A 14,180-nucleotide genomic window follows, 5' to 3' on the forward strand; every position below is an offset into this window, starting at 1 on the left:
TTTACACCACCACCAATCATAGTTTTACACCACCACCAATCATAGTTTTACACCACCACCAATCATAGTTTTACACCACCACCAATCATAGTTTTACACCACCACCTATCATAATTTTACACCACCACCAATCATAATTTTACACCACCACCAATCATAATTTTACACCACCACCAATCATAATTTTACACCACCACCAATCATAGTTTTACACCACCACCAATCATAATTTTACACCACCACCAATCATAATTTTACACCACCACCAATCATAGTTTTACACCACCACCAATCATAGTTTTACACCACCACCAATCATAATTTTACACCACCACCAATCATAATTTTACACCACCACCAGTCATAGTTTTACACCACCACCAATCATAGTTTTACACCACCACCAATCATAGTTTTACACCACCACCAATCATAGTTTTACACCACCACCAATCATAGTTTTACACCACCACCAATCATAGTTTTACACCACCACCAATCATAGTTTTACACCACCACCAATCATAGTTTTACACCACCACCAATCATAGTTTTACACCACCACCAATCATAGTTTTACACCACCACCAATCATAGTTTTACACCACCACCAATCATAGTTTTACACCACCACCAATCATAGTTTTACACCACCACCAATCATAGTTTTACACCACCACCAATCATAGTTTTACACCACCACCAATCATAAATTTACACCACCACCAATCATAGTTTTACACCACCACCAATCATAATTTTATACCACCACCAATCATAATTTAACACCACCACCAATCATAAATTTACACCACCACCAATCATAGTTTTACACCACCACCAATCATAATTTTACACCACCACCAATCAAAATTTTTACACCACCACCAATCATAAATTTACACCACCACCAATCATAATTTTACACCACCACCAATCATAATTTTACACCACCACCAATCATAATTTTACACCACCACCAATCATAATTTTACACCACCACCTATCATAATTTTACACCACCACCAATCATAATTTTACACCACCACCAATCATAATTTTACACCACCACCAATCATAATTTTACACCACCACCAATCATAGTTTTACACCACCACCAATCATAATTTTACACCACCACCAATCATAATTTTACACCACCACCAATCATAGTTTTACACCACCACCAATCATAGTTTTACACCACCACCAATCATAATTTTACACCACCACCAATCATAATTTTACACCACCACCAGTCATAGTTTTACACCACCACCAATCATAGTTTTACACCACCACCAATCATAGTTTTACACCACCACCAATCATAGTTTTACACCACCACCAATCATAGTTTTACACCACCACCAATCATAGTTTTACACCACCACCAATCATAGATTTACACCACCAACAATCATAGTTTTACACCACCACCAATCATAGTTTTACACCACCACCAATCATAGTTTTACACCACCACCAATCATAGTTTTACACCACCACCAATCATAAATTTACACCACCACCAATCATAGTTTTACACCACCACCAATCATAATTTTACACCACCACCAATCATAATTTTACACCACCACCAATCATAAATTTACACCACCACCAATCATAGTTTTACACCACCACCAATCATAATTTTACACCACCACCAATCAAAATTTTTACACCACCACCAATCATAAATTTACACCACCACCAATCATAATTTTACACCACCACCAATCATAATTTTACACCACCACCAATCATAATTTTACACCACCACCAATCATAATTTTACACCACCACCTATCATAATTTTACACCACCACCAATCATAATTTTACACCACCACCAATCATAATTTTACACCACCACCAATCATAATTTTACACCACCACCAATCATAGTTTTACACCACCACCAATCATAATTTTACACCACCACCAATCATAATTTTACACCACCACCAATCATAGTTTTACACCACCACCAATCATAGTTTTACACCACCACCAATCATAATTTTACACCACCACCAATCATAATTTTACACCACCACCAGTCATAGTTTTACACCACCACCAATCATAGTTTTACACCACCACCAATCATAGTTTTACACCACCACCAATCATAGTTTTACACCACCACCAATCATAGTTTTACACCACCACCAATCATAGTTTTACACCACCACCAATCATAGTTTTACACCACCACCAATCATAGTTTTACACCACCACCAATCATAGTTTTACACCACCACCAATCATAGTTTTACACCACCACCAATCATAGTTTTACACCACCACCAATCATAGTTTTACACCACCACCAATCATAGTTTTACACCACCACCAATCATAGTTTTACACCACCACCAATCATAGTTTTACACCACCACCAATCATAGTTTTACACCACCACCAATCATAGTTTTACACCACCACCAATCATAGTTTTACACCACCACCAATCATAGTTTTACACCACCACCAATCATAGTTTTACACCACCACCAATCATAGTTTTACACCACCACCAATCATAATTTTACACCACCACCAATCATAATTTTACACCACCACCAATCATAAATTTACACCACCACCAATCATAGTTTTACACCACCACCAATCATAATTTTACACCACCACCAATCATAATTTTACACCACCACCAATCATAAATTTACACCACCACCAATCATAGTTTTACACCACCACCAATCATAATTTTACACCACCACCAATCATATTTTTACACCACCACCAATCATAAATTTACATCACCACCAATCATAATTTTACACCACCACCAATCATAATTTTACACCACCACCAATCATAATTTTACACCACCACCAATCATAATTTTACACCACCACCTATCATAATTTTACACCACCACCAATCATAATTTTACACCACCACCAATCATAATTTTACACCACCACCAATCATAGTTTTACACCACCACCAATCATAGTTTTACACCACCACCAATCATAGTTTTACACCACCACCAATCATAGTTTTACACCACCACCAATCATAGTTTTACACCACCACCAATCATAGTTTTACACCACCACCAATCATAGTTTTACACCACCACCAATCATAGTTTTACACCACCACCAATCATAGTTTTACACCACCACCAATCATAGTTTTACACCACCACCAATCATAGTTTTACACCACCACCAATCATAGTTTTACACCACCACCAATCATAGTTTTACACCACCACCAATCATAGTTTTACACCACCACCAATCATAGTTTTACACCACCACCAATCATAGTTTTACACCACCACCAATCATAGTTTTACACCACCACCAATCATAGTTTTACACCACCACCAATCATAATTTTACACCACCACCAATCATAATTTTACACCACCACCAATCATAAATTTACACCACCACCAATCATAGTTTTACACCACCACCAATCATAATTTTACACCACCACCAATCATAATTTTACACCACCACCAATCATAAATTTACACCACCACCAATCATAGTTTTACACCACCACCAATCATAATTTTACACCACCACCAATCAAAATTTTTACACCACCACCAATCATAAATTTACACCACCACCAATCATAATTTTACACCACCACCAATCATAATTTTACACCACCACCAATCATAATTTTACACCACCACCAATCATAATTTTACACCACCACCTATCATAATTTTACACCACCACCAATCATAATTTTACACCACCACCAATCATAATTTTACACCACCACCAATCATAATTTTACACCACCACCAATCATAGTTTTACACCACCACCAATCATAATTTTACTTCCCTAACCATACTCCCCTATGTATGAAATAACCTAGCCCTAAATCAACAAAAAATTGCGTTGAACATTGAGATAACTTTTTACTGAACATTTCCTCACCAGATAACAAATATCCTGCCACGCTACACTCTATGAACGTGTGCTGTATGTAATCCCTTATCCTTTACCCTAAGCCTAGTGAAAAAGTCCAATAACTCTACAGTACTAACATACTCTAAGTTATACCCCTTGATATTGATTCTATTTATAGTTTGGATATGACTACCAAGTTTGTGATTGTCACTGATACTGTAAACGGTGTCTATTAAAATATTACATATGCTGTCAAGTACTCAGCTGTATATAATAATCAGCCTGTACACAATGTTTAACCTATTGAGACTTCTGCCTTTAGGTAGATCTATATACTGACAAGTCTTCCTTCCTAATACATTTATATTAAAAAGTCTACATAAAAAAATTCCGTATTGACATTCTAGACAAAATGTAAAATTAGACAAAATCTACACAAGTTTGACAGTCTTTACAAAAACTGTCCTTTTTACAATGTCGAATAACTGGTAGGGTAATAGTAATACACACTTGTGTGCAAATGAGCTCCAAGATTTATATATTTTTTAAAAATCTACGGCTCACATTTTAAATAATTAGCAAACTAGTTTCTCTGTTGAAGTTTTACCGTGTCCAGCTTTACTATCAGTATGAGACAATATGTTATTAGATCAATCGTTTTTAGAAGAAAGAATTCAATTTTAAACCTAAACTTAAGTATGAGCTAAGGTCAAGGTTGCGACAAAATTGATGAATGAACTTGTAGGTTGTTGTTTGTTCAAACTTTTTTTTTTTAAATCCATAAAGTTGTCTTTTTTTTTCAACAAGACAGGTAAAAATACATTTTGTCAAGTTTTTTCTTACCAACTTCTATCGGGAAGGTAAACAGACCCGCGTCTGCTCAATGTTATCGTCAGCAACTTGACACGGGCTTGTCTCATTTTATCGAAATTAAAATTTGATTATCGCCCCTAACCCCGGGCGCATTCAATAAAAAAAAAATTTCTTCTTTTTTTTCCGCAATTTTTCTTGCTTTTAATGCACTTGTATTGCGAGTTTATTTTTAAAATATACACTTTTGTGAGTGTATATATATATATATATATATATATATATACACACACTCTGACTATACATATATATATATATATATATATATATATATATATATATATATATATATATATATATATATATATATATATATATATATATATATATATATATATATATATATATATATATAGAGTATAGTAAAACGCGGGGGCGGTTTCGATTTAGATTTAGATCTAGTTGGTGTGCTTTATTTATAGATCTACGCTAGATTTTTTTTAACCTAGAAGAAAAATGTTGGGCGCAGACGTAGACTGCCCCCTCACGTCTGTCACGGACGGCTGGGGGCACGGTGTGACAGCGGGGATCGCGTGCTGGTGCAGACGAACAGGTACGTAGGGCCGGCAACTCGAAACGAATACCTAACGCGTCTACGGACGGTCGTACGGAGTGCTTTATCTTTTGTTCTGTGGTTTTTAAAAAAATGTGTGATTGATAGATTTCACACGTGGGTTAATTCGTTGCTGTGTTTTGGGGATTGTTTTGGGAGTTGGCGTCGCCTATCAAATAACCATTACTGGTGAGTGAAAACCTTCTAGAAGTTAGTTTTGTTAGTGATTAGTAGGTCTATTTGTTTATGTACGAAACGCTACAATTTTCATTACCAGTTATGTAATTATATTTAGAATCTATATACAGCATAGTTTTAATTTAGTTTAGTGCTAGATATCATATAAACAACCACATATTTTGTGTTTATTTTGTACGAAAGAGAGGCAGAGATATCTAAAGTACCTTTTTTTTTACTTTTATGCAAAGTTAATATTATTTTACATTAAAAGTAGAATACATTATGGTAGTTGCTGACTTGAAGGAAGTTGAAGTTGTGGAAGGGGAGGGGGAGGTGAGACACTGTTGGAAGGTTAGAAGGTAATAAAAGAGATGTTTTTTATTTCATCGCTGTCAAGCAAACCCGACGTAATTATACAATAAGAGTGTAGGCCCTTTGGTGGTAGTGGTAGAGATGTATATCATGCAGCCAATGCAGTTACAGCTAAGTCATTCGGCTAATTTTTTCACAGTTTTGCAGCTAATTTAATCACAGCTAAGTCATGTGGCTAATTTAGTCGCAGTGTTGCAGCTAATTTAATCACAGCTAAGTCATGCAACCAATGCAGTCACAGCTAAGACATTCGGCTAATTTTTTCACAGTCATGTAGTTGATGCAGTCACAGCTAAGACATGCAGCTTATTTAGTCACAGTCATGCAGCTAATTTAGTCTCAGCTAGGTCATGCAGCTAAAGCAGTCAGAGCTAAATCATGCAGCTAAGTTATTCAAGGCTAGGTCATGCAGTTATGCTAGTCACGGCTAAGTCATGCAACTGTGTTATAGATTTCACACAGCTAAGTAAGACGACTTATTCACAGTAATATAACGTAGTCAAATCACACGGCTAGTTCACACAGCTAACACATGCTTCTGTTATACAGCTAATTCACACAGCTAGCTCCGACAACTAATTCACACACCTAAGTCAGACAGTTCAGTTACACGGATAACTCAAACACAACTAGATCAGCCATCTAATTCAGACAGCGAATTAACACATTTAATTCACACAGCTAATTCACACAGCTAGTTCACACAGCCAATTCACTCAATTCACACAGCTCATCACACACACAGCTAACAGCCACCACCACTTCCTACCCCTATCACCTGTAGATCTAGTAACTCATGCGTTTAAAATCACATTCAATCAGGTGTTAGCAAGAGCTAATGACACAACCCACGATATCTGGCTGACTGTAGCACATACTACAGCACTGTAGATGACAGTCGTAATCCCTTAAACCTGCCTGCATCAGGTGTTAATCCATAACACAGACACTGTTACATTTTTCTAACATACATTTACAAATATATATTTATTTTTAAATATTATATACTTTATATATATATATATATATATATATATATATATATATATATATATATATATATATATATATATATATATGTGTGTGTGTGTGTGTGTGTGTGTGTTTACTTGTGTTTTAAAAAATGTAGATAGGGGACATATAAATATAGAAATATTTAGAAATACATAGATATACATATATACATAAATACACATATTTTTACTCGTATATATACACATGTACATGTATATTTATATTATTTATATACACACATTTAAACATAGACATATATATATATATATATATATATATATATATATATATATATATATATATATATATATATATATAATATATGTACATATTACATATATATGTATATGATGTAGATAGAGGCCATATTTACATATCAACATATTGGTATGTATGTATATATATATATATATATATATATATATATATATATATATATATATATATATATATATATATATATATATATATATATGCGTGTGTGTGTGTTTTATTGTATGAACGTCTACCTATGTAAATACTATTGTGTGTATCTCTGTGTGTGTTAGCCTGTAGACAAAAAATTAGCATAAGATCTTTAAGCCTAGTCCTTTTACCTATGTCTTTGATTACCTCCCCTTTTACATTGTGTCCCTTTATACGAACGTGCCACGTGATTTAGCTTTGGAGTGTAAATAGACCGGGTGATAAATGGCATCAATGAGTGGGGAATGTTAACTGCTATGTTAGCTATTTGTTCACACAAGTGCTATCATAGCAGTAGGCCTGAGCCTCGCTAGCTTTGAATGACGTCGTTAGTTCGTAAGATACTGTGTTGTAACGGGGAGGGGGGGGGGGGGACTTAAATGGGTTTCTTGCCAGTATAAATAAATAAATAAATATATATATATATATATATATATATATATATATATATATATATATATATATATATATATATATATATATATATATATATATATATATATATATGCAGATAAGTGTCAGTGCGCTGGTAGAAATAGATGAAATTTCCACATTTAAATATTTAAATGCAACACACGTGTATTAACTGGTTACTTTATCTGAGAATTTGGAGTCTTATACTATTGGACAGTTTGATCTTATCCCATTCCACCACACTGCCATTCTCTCTATCCCATCCCACCACATTGCCTGTCTCTTTCTATCCCATCCCACCACACTGGCTGTCTCTCTATCCCATCCCACCACATTGCCTGTCTCTCTCTCTATCCCACCCACCACACTGCCACTCTCTCTATCCCATTCCACCACTGCCACTCTCTCTATCCCATTCCACCACACTTCCACTCTCTCTATCCCATTCCACCACACTTCCACTCTCTCTATCCCATTCCACCACACTTCCACTCTCTCTATCCCATTCCACCACACTTCCACTCTCTCTATCCCATTCCACCACACTTCCACTCTCTCTATCCCATTCCACCACACTTCCATTCTCTCTATCCCATCCCACCACACTGCCACTCTCTCTATCCCACCCACCACACTTCCTCTCTCTCTCTATCCCATGATCATGTATTCATCCTAATCCTACTTTCATTTCTTTAACCACAACTCTGAACTTTATCAGCATAACTCAATACATATTTGAAGTGTATGTATTTAACAATGTGTAATACATACATATCCAGGTGTATACGTTAAATCTAAGACAGCGCTCAAAAAACTAAAACCCCAAAAACATACCTTCCGTTTCCCCCAAATATCCTTGACCTCTGCCCTTCAGAAGAAGAGCACCATAGTTTACAAACACAGTTGACTTTACCTTTGCACCCAGCTCTCTGCTCGCCTTCAACTAGGTGGCATTTGAAATCACATTCAAGTTTGATGCTGTGAGAAAAGGGTCCTCTAGGAGGTTGCAGCATAGAGCCGTGACTAGCTTAATCATGGTGTGTAACTCACAGCGACTCTTAGGTCCCTTTTGTCAAGATGGTAGAGGACTCAAACTTTACCAAACATTTCACTAATTCGGTCAGCGAGTCGTTCTTTCAGTATCTGACATATTAAACATGTGTACATGAAATCCGAACAGTCGGAAACTTACACGAAATTTGAAAAATCTAAAACTTCGACAGACATACAGAACTGTATATATATTTTATAATGCATACATTATTTGCATCGCTGTTTTCTATACATCATCATATAGACGATGTTCTGCCATTTTTAGATTTCAGATGCCAACAACACAACTTACGGGTTTCTTTCAGACATTTTTCTCTAAGGGTAAGGGGCGCTTGAAACTCAGGGGATGGTAAGGGGGGGGGTGGAAATAGGTTATAGTATATTGATATTTTCTTTCTATTTCGTCCCGCAGAAATACGTGTAAGAAACACTGCCTTTTTATAAGGTTTTTAACGTAAATATTTTTTAAAAGAATATTTTTATTGGACCTAGACTACATAGAAAACTTGAGGATAGATCAGACTTTCTGAAATCAATGGGTGCTTGTTTTCTTTATCTCCATGGAATGTTTTATTTTTATTTTTACCTTGTGCTTACATTTCATAAGTCGTGTTTATGTTTTATTCTGCAAGAGTCTTCTATGTTTTACTGTAAAACATTTACTGGTGACAGATAGTGGTCAACCCTTCAATATGATTGTAGTTAAGACACATCGATTAGTATATGCGAACATTTCCTCGCAATATCTAGGCGCAATATAAATTAGCCATATCATACCAGATCATATTTTTTGATATTGCTATAAAAATAATTATACGAATAGCCTTCTTCGTATTACACAAGTAAACCTCATAAACATTCACCTGAAAACTAATGTAACTCTAAACCTTATCCTTATGCATAATTCTAACTCTCCAGGGTGGTGTGGGTAATCTAAAATCCTCCAGATTATCAATCTAAAAAAACAACATCAACAGCAGACAGGACTAAACACAAGAGTAAAATCAAACATTAACATCCAACGGTATCATCCAATGGTAACATAAACTATAACATCAGTTTAGTTAAGTTTAGTAGAAGTTTAGGGAAGTAGCTTCAAGGAAGGGCAATTACTGTCCACCTAGCACCAAGAAAGGGAAATCACTCTCCCCCTAGTATCAAGAAAGGGAAATCACTCTCCACCGCTGGAAACAATCAGCAGATGTCTCCTACATAAATCCTAATCTTGGTGAAAGAATGCCGGCAATGGCCCTAATCAGATGGTTCTAGAAGGATTTACAGCCCGATTACAGGGCTAATACGTCGAGGAAATCGTTCAGATCTAAATTTAGGATTTCGTACAGCTGTTAATTAATTACTGAATTTCAAGCATTGCTAGACGACTTAAGATATCTCAAAATAGTAACAAGCAGCATGGTCGAACATTCCTTTGTTTACTTTTGTTTTTAAATATCCTACCTTTTAAAATGAATTGTTTGAAAGCAAAATATATCAGCTAAAATACGTTAACTTGTCATTAAAATATAGACCATTCATTAAATTAATTAGATAAGATCTAATGCTCTTGCTTCCTGACTCTACTTCAGCATCTTAGCATATCTACTTTCAGTAATATTTTTGTGACAACTCACTTTGACTATCACATGAAGTCAACGTTGAATAAAGCCAAGAATTATTTCTTCCACGAGCAAATGTAAATCTTGCTTTAAAATATAGCTTAGAATTATTAATTCTATGAAGAAATGGAAATCTTATTCTAAAATATATTTCTCTCGTAATTTAAAAGTTTATGTGAAACCTGAGAATAATTTTTTTGCACGCTGGCATGAACTAGTTATCTCAAGTTGCGCATGCGCAGTTTTTAGGATGTCATCAAAACTGCGCAATCAATAGCTCGTTATGATAAAGCTCTTTTAACCATGCATTATTCAATATTTGAATCTTGTGGATGGGTTTGTGATGATACATCAGTGAGCAGCACACACACACACACACACACATATATATATATATATATATATATATGTATATATATATATATATATATATATATATATATATGTATATATATATATATATATATATATATATATATATATATATATATATATATATATATATATACACTCATATACATACATGCATACACTGACCATTCCACACGAGTAGCGAGATCCATCTTAGGCAGGCATTATGGGAAATTTGATCCTATTATTTAAGCAACGTTTACTTGCCTTTCAGCAACATCGTTCTAAAATTTAAATTGCATTTTCAACCTGGACGAACCCAACTATAAATATGCCGTAGCTGATTTACTTCTCCATCGAACTGTATGAAGGATCTTTATTACTAATAGGGAATATTGTCTTCCTCATTTTGTTTTATGTATATTTCCTCTGTATTTTTTCTTCTATATTGCCTTAAGTATATTGTCTTCTGTATATTTCTTATGTCTAGTGTCTTCTGTATAAATAAAGTCTTCTATATATTGTTTTCTTTGAATTGTGTTATGCATATTTTGTTCCATATTGTCCTCTGCATATTGCCTTCTGCACATGTCCTAATGACGGTTGCTGCAATATCTAGTCTAGACAACTGTCTACAGATTTCTGTCTACTAATCAGATTAGACACGGACATGACCACCAAACCGTTCCGGTCATTCATCACTTCCGCTCTGCGTGTGGCATTAGCATTTCCTGTTTATGATCATACTGAATATTATCCTCATTTTTTCCCTGTTAATGATCATACTGAATATTATCCTCATTTTTTCCCTGTTAATGATCATACTGAATATTATCCTCATTTTTTCCCTGTTAATGATCATACTGACTATTATCCTCATTTTTACCCGTTAATGATCATACTGAATATTATCCTCATTTTTTCCTGTTAATGATCATACTGAATATTATCCTAATTTTTTCCTGTTTATGATCATACTGAATATTATCCTCATTTTTCCCCGTTAATGATCATACTGAATATTATCCTCATTTTTTCCCTGTTAATGATCATACTGAATATTATCCTCATTTTTTCCTGTTAATGATCATACTGAATATTATCCTCATTTTTTTCCCCTCTTAATGATCATACTGAATATTATCCTGATTTATCATGCAAAAGCAAATCCAAAAAGAAAAGCAGGCTAAAATCGGAGTTAATGGCCTCAATGGCGCATAACCAGTTGACACGTAATCCTTAATTGTGATGGAATCGTGGTCGAGTCGGCAAAAGCTCATGGTTGATAAATTCGAAAAAAAAGTCTCGAGTTCAGACCCTCTGGCAGATAAGGCTCGACCCTCCCAACACTAAAAATTAAGAACAAAGAAGAAGAAGATCATGCAAAAGTTAGAGATTTGTGTGTGTCGATGGCCGATGTAGGATTTGTATAGTGCGAGCAGGAGTATCAAACATCACACCGTAAGCTCTGATGCACCCCTACTCACCCAATACATCCCCACACAGTACGTGTTTTACACACCCCCATACCAAAAGTACTTGCATTATATACATCACACACATTGTGCTTGCCCACTACATCATCACTAAGTACCTGTCTTATTCACCTGCACACCGAAAATACCTGTCTCATATACCCCCCCCCCCCAACATTGGTACTTGTATCTTACCCCCCCCCCTACAGACACACACACGTTCCTATACTAATAGTATACTATCTTAACCCCTTCCCTATTTAACACCTCCTTCATATAGACGCCTCATGAACCGCAAGTGGTATCTCTATGTATTCTAAAAATTATTTTATCGACTTCTTAGTACAGGCTTATACATTCAGTATTCAACATGTTTTTATCGAAACTCTGTGCTGGCTGAAGTTTGCCGCTCTTAGCTTTAAGATCCTATATTTAATTTTCTTTCTATTTAAAAATTTAAACAATCCTATCAGAATTCAGAATAACCGCGTTGCTTCTCAGTTTCTCTCTTTTTTTTTAAATCTCCCCTATCTTGTTGAGTTGCGTGCCCTTTTTCAATGCATTTTTAATTAAAGCGAAACAAGCTAGATAAAAAATCTGTTGCTTTTTTTTTCTTCTATATTTTTAAATTTAAATCTATTTATACTGTTTATCAGTCAGTCTTTGTGATCTTATAAAAAAAAATATCTCAGACCCCTGAGAGTCACGTGCTTGTGTTGACGAGATTTGTAAAGTTGACAGAGCATGAGGATGCGTTAGTACAGCGGGTGTCAATAAAACAACAGCTCCGATACACGTCCATTACAGACGTGTTTAATTCATGGACGGCTTACAGCAACGTGTCGAGCTTGGTATTGACGCGACACGCTTCATTGGCCGGCCGAGTGTTTAAAATTCATCCCAACTTTGCAGGGGGAAATCGACTAGTCCAGGACAATACCGTTGCTGACGTCACATGAGTTAACAGGTGAATGCTAGTGACGTCATGATGCTGGGAGTAACTGGTTTTAATCAGACGTGGATACGGCGATGAAGCCGAGTGTTTGGTTCTTAGGTCAAACAATATCGTATCATTTCAGATCCGACGGCCATCTTCCTTTACCAATCCCCAACTTGAGTCAGGTACTTATTAGAGCTGAGTGAACTCAAAGCTTAAGGATCGAACTCAAAGCTTAAGGATCTAACTCACAGCTTTTGGATTAGTTATCAGATGCACTACCCCTCACCAATCTCTAAACTGACTCTGAAACCAACGAAATGGAACCAACATGTGAAGAGAGGAAAACTGCAAATGAAACTCGCAATAACTAGGAATAGATCCGTCGAAAAAGAGATCGGGGTTACCGAAATAATATGGTCTGAAGTTGAAATGATATCAGCAAATGGAGCAGGGTAGACAACGTTTTCACAATTCTAGAGCACGCAGTAACGATGAAAAGGAAGTTTACAAACATAAACAACTTACACTCAACCAGTAATAATCATTTTTTTAAAATCAGGAACTCATTCGAATTTTGAATTAAGTACGGTATTTTATATATTTTATTAAACTAAGTTTTAACTGAAATATTCATTGGCTGTTACGAGCTGTAATAATCCTTTTTTTATGTTAATAACACTGTCAGGATCGTTAGCGTGTGGCTCTAGGAATTTTCTCATTAGCCTCTTCGTTAGCTTAGGGAGATTTTCAAATTCATTTTTATACAGGTTATATTTTTATGGAGATGATTTTTAAATTGGTTTGTTTTGTTGAGCTTTTTCGTTAGTTCAAGATGGATTGGGTTTTTTTTTAATTGGTTTGTTTTGTTGAGTTTTCTCGTTAATTCCACGTGGATTGGTTTTTTTTTTAAATTGGTTTGTTTTGTTGAGTTTTCTCGTTAGTTCAAGGTGGATTG

The 14,180-nt window shown here is 35.3% G+C and overlaps 1 protein-coding gene across 1 annotated transcript in view; it reads left to right on the top strand.

The window, feature by feature from the left end:
* The first annotated feature begins 5,345 nt into the window (after positions 1 to 5,345).
* LOC131946511 (ADAMTS-like protein 3) overlaps positions 5,346 to 14,180 on the top strand; it is an 80,766-nt gene continuing 71,931 nt past the window's right edge. Inside the window, exon 1 of the mRNA XM_059307332.1 lies at positions 5,346 to 5,534. The gene's annotated coding sequence lies outside the window, so the exon portion shown is untranslated. The remainder of the gene's footprint in view (positions 5,535 to 14,180) is intronic.

The sequence above is a fragment of the Physella acuta genome, unplaced genomic scaffold (genome assembly GCF_028476545.2).
Source record: "Physella acuta isolate Inbredline_101_S28 unplaced genomic scaffold, ASM2847654v3 ptg000562l, whole genome shotgun sequence".
NCBI lineage: Eukaryota > Metazoa > Mollusca > Gastropoda > Physidae > Physella > Physella acuta.